This window comes from Lontra canadensis, unplaced genomic scaffold (assembly GCF_010015895.1).
Source record: "Lontra canadensis isolate GAN:19392208 unplaced genomic scaffold, GSC_riverotter_1.0 scaffold28, whole genome shotgun sequence".
In the NCBI taxonomy this organism is placed as follows: Eukaryota; Metazoa; Chordata; class Mammalia; order Carnivora; family Mustelidae; genus Lontra; species Lontra canadensis.
This window is the reverse complement of record NW_022631022.1, coordinates 6,492,148-6,500,934: the sequence shown is the minus strand read 5'-3', so window position 1 is coordinate 6,500,934 and position 8,787 is coordinate 6,492,148. Positions and strand designations below refer to the sequence as shown.

Here is an 8,787-nt window from a genome sequence, read left to right as displayed (position 1 = left end):
TTGCTCAATCTTTGGGCTGCTTCCCCATTCATTGTTAAGTGTAAGGTCAGATCCCAAATTAAGGCTGCCAAAGTATTCAGAATAATTTGGGAGAGCCTAAGATGTTGTTAAGCTTTGAAATCAGACAGGACTGGTTTTCATCTAAGCTTGCCACTTGCTAGGTATGTAACTTTGGGCAAGCTATCTAAACACAGCCTCTGATTTTTCATCTCTAAAGGAATGATAACTTGCAAGGATTTCCATACACCATGGTGCCTGTCAAATAGTCAATACTATGCAAATGAGAGTTGGTGGCCCTCTTTCTGCTTTCCCACCATTACCTAACCCAGAGCCCAAGGCTTCCTTTAGCATATGCCTTATTCTCTTCTGTATCCCCATCTCTTTGTGTGTACTGTGTATGAGAGAGTGGAGCAAAGATGTTTTCCTGAAAGAACCCTTTTGCAGACCCTGAGAAAGGGTGCCTTCTTACCCGCACAGTCCCTTCAGGGGTGCCAAAGTCTAGGTGTGCCTGGGTTTCTGGAGGAATCTGACCACAGCTGGGGGCTCCACCTTCCCCCAGGGGCCATTGAGAGTCTCAAGCTCTGATCCTACCTCCCAGTGCAGCCCCCAGCTGAGGGCCAAAGGTAAAAGGCCCTGCCTATCCAGCCCAAGGCTGACCCTGACTGTCCCCAGTCTATGCTCCAAGAGGAGATGCTTCAGTTGCTAGACCCTGGGATACTGCCCTCTTCTCACCATTCAAAACTCCACCTCTTCCATAGCAGGAAGGTCCCTGCTATGGACCCAGTCTGTCCTGGACAGCTACCTAAAGTCCTGCCTCCACATCAGAGCCCCTTCCTCTACCGTAGACTCCATGGCCACTGCATCTTCCACCATCTTTCCCTTTCCCTGCCAGATCCTAAGCCGTGCTCTTCCTCCTCCTGCCTTTACCCTTCTCCCTGTGAATGCCTAGGTCCAGAGTGCCCATCCTTTCCAACACACACACAGGCTTCGGTCCTGGGTAGCTTCTGTACTTGCCAAGAGAGATTACCTTGCCAGGCAGAGCAGCCTCAAGTTCAAGTGACATCCCCTCAACTTCCTTTCAACACATTTACCCTCTTCCTTCATCTTACTCCCCAGTGTCCCAATCAGCCTCATCTGGCCTATTTTAAGGGGTCCAATGACTTGGTCCCATGAGGCCGAAAGAGGGACCTCCAGCTCTAAAAGTAGGGTTTTCAGTATCAGTCACTGGGAATGGTCAGATCTAGTTTGTCTGTGGAGACATGGACTTGATGGGGCCCCTGGAGTCCTACTCTCAGGTCCAAGCCCACTCTGCTTGCTTGTCCTCCCAACCCCAGACAGGTAGGCCTGAGTAGCTGGGTGTGGTCATTTCTCCATAACATGTGTGGATTTGAGGGGAAGGGGGAGAGTGGAAGAATATTTAGGGTTTTTTTTTTATTATTATTATTCAGAAGTAAAGAAACATGCATTTGATCCTGCATGTCAGGTACTGGTAGGTAATGATAGCAGAATGGAAAAATACAGAACTTCTAAACTAACAAGGGGAAAGGGAAGACTACATGGAGAAAAAAGAAAACATGCATAAAAGAGATACAATTAAATAAATGATAAACATAAAGTAGAATAAGAGGGAGTGTAACAGTATGACAATTATTGTGTGATGTTAATGGGCTGAATTTTCCTATTAAAAGAGACTAGGTTATTGGGGTTAAAAAAAACAACCTTGTTATATGTCATTAAGCAAGAAATATACTTGAAACAAGATGCTTCCAAAACCTTGACAATAAAGAAACAGACAAATGCAAATATTTATATAAGAGAACAGAAATAGCAGTATGATTATGATCTAGGTTGAATCAATTGCCAAAAATTTGTATACATTTAGCAATACAGCAGCTAAGTGTATCCAGCAAAAACTATTTGGCAGGCAAGGAGAAGTTGATTTTTAAAATACAATTACAGGGGCACCTAGGTAGCTCAATCGGTTAAGCGTCTGCCTTTGGCTCAGGTCATGATCCTGAGGTCTTGGGATCGAACCCCATGTTGGGCACAATGCTTGGTGGAGAGTCTGCTTCTCCCTCTGCCCCATACTCCACTCGTGCTCTCTCTCTCTGAAATAATGAATGAAATCTTTAAAAAATACAATACAGTGGGAGATTTAAAAATAACCTCCCTATGAATCTTTCTGTTTTTCCAAAATTGGATGTGATGATCCTAGAATTCCCATGGGAGAGGAAATGTTTAAAATAGCTATGAAAAGTGCCCATTTTGACAGCACATAAACTAAAATTGGAACCACACCAAGAAGATGAGCGTGGACCCTGAATGTGGATAACACACAAGTTTGTGAAGCGTTTCCTATTTTTTAAAAAAATTAAAAATAAGTAAATAAAATAGGTAAGAAAAATCATGTAAAAGAAGATGAGGATGCAAACTAACTGGACAATGTTCAGATACTCATTTAATAAACAGAATCCTGCAGGCAAAGCATTGTGGGGGGTCACTTCTGCTAAGCAATGATATAGTTTTTCTCTGGCAACAGCTGCTACAGAAGCTATTTTCCTTTAGGAGACTATGTAAATGTTCACAGCTCAGATTTAAAGGGGTTTGAAACTGATTGTGTCCTCTCAGAACCCAACGCATGGCCCAAACACATTTCTCAGATGCATCCGGAAAAACCGGAGGGAGTACTACCTGTCATCTAGGACCTATATCCCATCCCTATCCTGTACTCCTAAACCGTGTGTGTGTATGTGAATGAAATCTGTGTAAATGAACTACTACCTATACATACATGTAGATAGTGTGTATATGTGTACATACACACACATACACATATACATATGAATAAAGATTTTCAACAATTTGTTTCCTCAGGGCACTCGGTAAGGGAGGAAAAGAATGCAATTGTGGTGCTGGCCTTGGAGGAAAGCACACTGTTGTTAGAGACAGTGGATTCAGGAACTGACATGTGAGTGGTTTCCTCCAGGTTCTTACCCCTAAGTGGAGCAACCAACACAGTTGTTGGAAGGACTCCACAAAATCTCTACCTAATCTCACTTTCTTCTATGATTAATAAGAGGAGAGGGTGACACCAGAAGCCCCAGAAAAAAACAGCCCCAGGGGTTTGAAGTCTCCTTAGACTTGGTGGGAAAACATAGATAGTAATTGGGCTTGAAGAATCTCCAAATCTGGCAAAAATGAGCCAGTGTTTTAGAGGATGGTGTGGGGAGAGAAGAGCCAGGAGGAAGGCTACAAGAAAGGCTTTTTACTGTGTGTCTAGAAGTAAATCTGCCTTCAAAGATCTAAGTCTAAGAGAGAAAGGTATAAGCAAATAGCTCATGTGATCGTTGGTCTAGCAGTAGAAACACAGGGTGAAAACACTCATAAGAAAGACACCTCAGCCAGGAATGGTTCCTGGAGGAAGCAGTGTCTGAGTCTTAACAAGGATGGAAGAGAGTTAGTTGAGCACTGGGTTTGGGGTGGTAAAGTCTCTCCAGCATCAGGAAGGGCAACCTGTGAAGGGCAGAGCATATTTAGGGGGAAAATGAAGTTCATTATGGCTATAGCACCACGTTGGAGCACAAGTGGCCACAGTTGATGCTGAAGACAGATGCAAAGGCCTCTAAACTATGTTAAAAGAGAACAGATTTTATCCTGGGATAGTGAACTCCTGTTCCCCTCTTATGGCTGGCCTGAAAGTTAAAAAAGGGCAATAAAAACAGACACAGATATAACTTCAGCAAGATATAGAACAAGTAAACTGAGAAAAAGAATATTCCGGAGACTGACCTGTAGAAGAAGGAAAGCAAGGCCAAGAAAAATAGATACAGCAGCACACAATGTGGGGAAGGACAGTGAGTGGGGTGGGAGGAGCAACAACGTGAACAAAGAGTGAGAGAGGAGAGGTAGGGGACAGCAGGGAGCCCCAAGAAGCTGGCGACATGCGCACACTCACACCCTGCTCTGACCTTGTGGGTTGGCTCTCTTGCCACTGCACACTCTGTCTCAGTTCCCAGCTCCAAAGAAGGGGAGAGAGGTCTGGTCCCCAAGGCTTCTGGTTTGGGGAAGGGGTAGCAGAGCAAAGGCCAAGTTAGAAAGGATTGACAAAATTGGCCAGAGATGGAAAGTGAGAGAAAATTTTGTCCCAGGAGGATGAGGGGACCAAGAGTGGTCTTCAGCAGCTGAACTCCTATAATAGGAGAGAAAAACGAAAGGAAGAAAACGTCTTGGGAAATAAGTCTTGTCAGAGAAATGCCCAGTGACCATGGCGAGGTGCAGGTTTTAGAGCTGAGTCAAAGGTGGGACCTCCAGGAATCGAGGCTTGCTATTAGACCAGCTGTGTGACACTGGACAAGTTACTTAAAATCTGTTCCTCAGTTTCCTCAACAGTAAAATGAGAATGAAATCATAGATAGTACCTACCTCATAGGGATACTGGGTGGTTAAAATGAGTTCAATCCGTGGAATGCTTAGTGAGGTGTTACACCACTGTGGAGGTTAGCTGTTATTCTTTCTCTACTTGAGTCTACCTAGTCCCTTTCAGTGATAGCACCTGCAGGTACACTGTGTGATGTCCTACACTTTCAAAGACCCCCCCCCTCAGGCTTTTCTTATCTATTGTAAAGAAGAGGTGTGGAAATGTACAATGAGCAGAGAAGGGTATCACTATGGGTTTACGGGGTCCTTGTACTGGGTATTTGGGAGGAAGAGACCACCTACTACCTGTTTGGAAGGCTGCCCTGCAGGTTGAGCCCTGGCTTCGCTTCTCTCAGAGAGTATGTCCCCTGGCTGTAGGCATCACATCACTTCTAGCATTCACTTGGATCTTGTTTTCAGGGTTGACCTGATGGCCAGCTATTAATAAAAAAATCTATTTGGAGTCTTTTCGTACCCCCTAAAGCTGCCTCTTTCTTCCTCTCAGGTATCCAGGGAAGCTTGTTTATTTCTCCCCCTTTCAAACAGCAAAACCTGCTCTTGCTTATCTTTCCTGAAGGGATCTGATCACTCAGAGTAGGAGGGTAAAATAGTCTGATGGAAGCTGGACATCTTCTGGGGATTTTCATTTTAATAGGAGTCAGTCCCTGGAATAAAGTGGTGAAGCTGGCTGAAATCTCAGCTCTATGGAAGGTCCTGGCTGCGCAAAACTCTTAAAGATGAGAAAAGCTTAACCCCACTCCCCAAGTGTTTCCTTAGAGAACATATTCTTTAGGTGTGGCTTGTAGAATAAATTAAAAAAAATGTGGCAAAAAGAGTTGCTACCAGGCCACCAAAGTACGAATGAGTAGGGCTAGTCCTAAATGGCCTAAATTCTTACTCTTTGAAGAGCCCTACCATTGTCTCAGCCAAGAAATGCCAGAGGGCCCAAGAATTGTAGTTGATGGGCTGATTTAGATTTGCTCTCCTTGTATCATTCCATAGGATGTTTTAGGAAACTTTTTGAAAGAGCTTGGAACAAAACTGCTGCTGGAGAGCATATCTCCTTCCCAACTGAAAGACTAATGCTCCTGAGCTGTTCAGCTTGGAAAGAAACCAAAGCTCTAAACACCAGGGATCCTGTGGGAGCTGAAGGCAGGGTGAGATGGTGGCTGCCCCCCACCAGCAGGAGAGCCTTAAGAGCAGCTCTGTCTGTGAGCTCCCTGACATTGATGTTATGTGTCATAAATCTGACCCAGCTCAGTGCCTAGGACATGGTAGATTACTCTCTAAATGTTTGCTGAATGAATGAATGAAAGGAGGAGGCTGAGGAAAGCATACGCTGAAAGGACCCTCTAGAAGTCTCCCTGACTAAAAATAATCAGCTGCTCCCTGCATCTTTGAAAACAATGCTATGAGCTTCTGCCTACAACTTCTGAATAACCCACAGAAGAAGTTTATGGCCTTTTCCAAAGAGACCTGTAACCCCTTTGGAGAAGCTTTGGAAACTTTGATAAGTCTTACAGTTCCTACAAAGGATGTCCTGAAATCTTAACATAAAACCCTAAAACTTCCAAAAGGAAGTCTGGAAGCCCCCATTTGAAATTTTTGGAAACCCCGCCAGAAAGCCTTGGGGCCCTATCTGGAAGCCTAGGAAACACTGCCAGGAGTGACAGAAAACCTTTTGGGGTTGAGACAGCAGAACTCATGTTATTCTATTATCTCTGCCTTTGCAACAATAATTTTTATTGGAGTAGGGGAGGGGAAGGAAGGTTATTATTGTTTTGTTCTAAAACAAAACAGTGGCTGTGTCTTAAGTCGCCTGGACCCAGAAGGGCCAGCCAAAAAGGATTGGGTGTGGATCTCCAAGTCTTTAATCAAGATGGTGGGACTTTGGGAAGATTGGCCCTTGCCACTGGTCAAGTGTAGGATTTGAAATCACTTCCTGATGTTTTGGGTTAAAGGATGGAGATCCTGGCCTGTATGCAGCTGTGTATTAGGTAAAGATATAGATCTCCTATATAAATATTCACTTCATTGCTGAATGTGGGTGAGCCTGCAGGCAGCCAGGCTGGAGCACAGATTTTAATGGGAGCAGGTACTATCCACACAATTATTTCTCATTCAGTGGGCCCCAGCAGAGAAAAATATCATTTTTTGTTCACAGAGAGATGATTCAAGTAGTAGTACTCATGTACTCAGAAACTCAAATAGTGTCTTTCTCTAGGCCTCCCAGGAAAAAATGTGTTGAAACATATTTAGCTGTGTGAGAGGAAGACACACAAACATTCCAGTATTGAGCCTGTGTCAGAGCGAGAGACACATTTAGGGACAGCTCCAGAACAGGCCAAAAACGTAGATGGATACTATAGCGAGGGAAAAACAAATTTAAAAGAGGGAGATTAAAGTAAAAGGAGGCAGTAAAGACTGAGAAATCAAGGCTCACGGTATCAGAAACCCACATACAGGAAGTACGCTGCTGTCAACTGGAAGATAGACCTCAGAATGCACAATACCTCAGGCATTTCTGTCATGGTTGGCAAGCTTCTTTAAAATAATTTTTCTGTAATTCTGAGAGAAGAAAATGTGAGAAAACATAAGTAGCTTAAGGAGTATGTCTGAATGGAGTAGAAATGGAAAGGGACAAGGAGGAATATATTGGGATTGAAGGACAGAATTATTTCTCCTCTGGCCCCTCCTTCCCACCCCCTCCCCCAAGTGTTTCTAGGTATAAGAACTAACAGAATAAAGGAAAAGAAGAACTGGATGGTGTATTGAGGGTCCCCACGACCAACTTCAGGTTCGATGAATCTCTAGGATTTCCAGGAGTCAGCATATAGTTGTATTCATGGCTGTGATTTATTACAGCAAAAGGCTACAAAGCAAAATCAGCAAAAGGAGAAGGTTCATAGAGCACAAAGTCTGGAGTCTTCTCCCACTGGAATCACACAGGATATGCTTAATTCCCCCAGCCATGAGTTATGACAGCACATGTGAAATACTGTCCACCAGAGAAGCTCATTAGAGACTCAGGGCCCAGGGTTTTTATTGAGAGTTACAAGTATAGACACCCTCTGCTTACTGTGTACCCAAATCTCAGACTCAGAGAAGCAGGTGTTCAGCACATATCACATTATTTGTGCAAACAGTTTAGGCATAGTGGGCCAATTTTTTTTATTAGTTAGGGTGGTGGGAACCCTAAATCCCAGTTCCCAAAACACACATCCCTTGATGCCTGCCAAGGGCCAACCTTGCACATGGGTCTTTCTAGAGAACAGTTTCAGGCCTGCTTTGTTAACTCTTTTCTGTGCAAGTTGCTTTGGGTGAGTACGAGTTGGTGTGCTCCCCACAGGGCTTCTCCTCTAGTCAAGCTAAAAAGTTGAAATCTAACCCTCAATTTGGGCATCATTTAAATGACCTGAAACAATGCAGGTGCTGCTAAGTGGCTCTGCTGCGGAGAAAATGAGGGTTGGTATTTGTCAAGAATGTTCTCAATTAGGCTTAAAATGGAGAAAAGTCCTGATGTCAATTCTGTATCCTGACATCCTTCCTTATCTGCATGGTGGGGTTGAAAAGGTCTTGGTCTTGGCTACCTCAGAGGGGGCTTCCTCTGGTTGTTAGTAGTACCTGCTCCACATGACTGGAGGCCTCCTCTTGGTGTCATAAGCAGATGGTGTGGAGAAATGAGGGCCTTGTTCTGTCAGTGCCTTTCTGCTGGTTCCTTCAGCACCCTCTTTCCACTTCTTAGGTACCCATGGCCATCCCTTTCTTCTAGATCTCCATTCTCAATCATCTGAAAGGACCTAAAATCACACTGAGGTAGACAAGTTTGAGGGCTATGTGAATAAAGTACGTTTTTTAAATACTGAATTAAATTCATACATAAGCTACTTTAGAGAAAGATTCCCAAATAATGAGCTCCAGAGGTGGCTTACCTTCAAAACACAGGGATTCAGCCATTCTAATTTCCTACCTGAAGATCACATGTGGAGATGGGATCACTTTGGTTTTTCCATTTCTCCCTGTGGGGATGAATGTTCATTTCCTTGGTTGACTGGGGCTTGACAAAGATGGAGACACCATGGCATTTATCACTGAAGTCATCCTTGGGACAGATCCAATTGTCAGCAGAAAAACAGCTCAATAACTTAAAATCAGACAAGAAATGACTACAAATTAGAAGCTAACGGCAACTTCAAATAGGAAAACTTGACTGAAATGTTATCTTTCTGGTATTTTTTTACAGCTGATGTATTTAGTTTAGGGATTAGTATTTCTCCACACAGGACAATTTTATAAGAATTTGAAAGGTTTTGATGAGAACCAAGATCAGGTTTTAGGGGGAAAAAATATGAGACAGGAATTTCCCATAGT

General features: G+C 43.6%; 1 non-coding gene across 1 annotated transcript; it reads left to right on the top strand.

Moving 5' to 3' along the window:
* The first annotated feature begins 2,256 nt into the window (after positions 1-2,256).
* Positions 2,257-2,363, top strand: LOC116872136. Its single transcript, XR_004383602.1, has one exon. It is a non-coding gene; the product is annotated as a U6 spliceosomal RNA (small nuclear RNA).
* Positions 2,364-8,787: the final 6,424 nt, after the last annotated feature.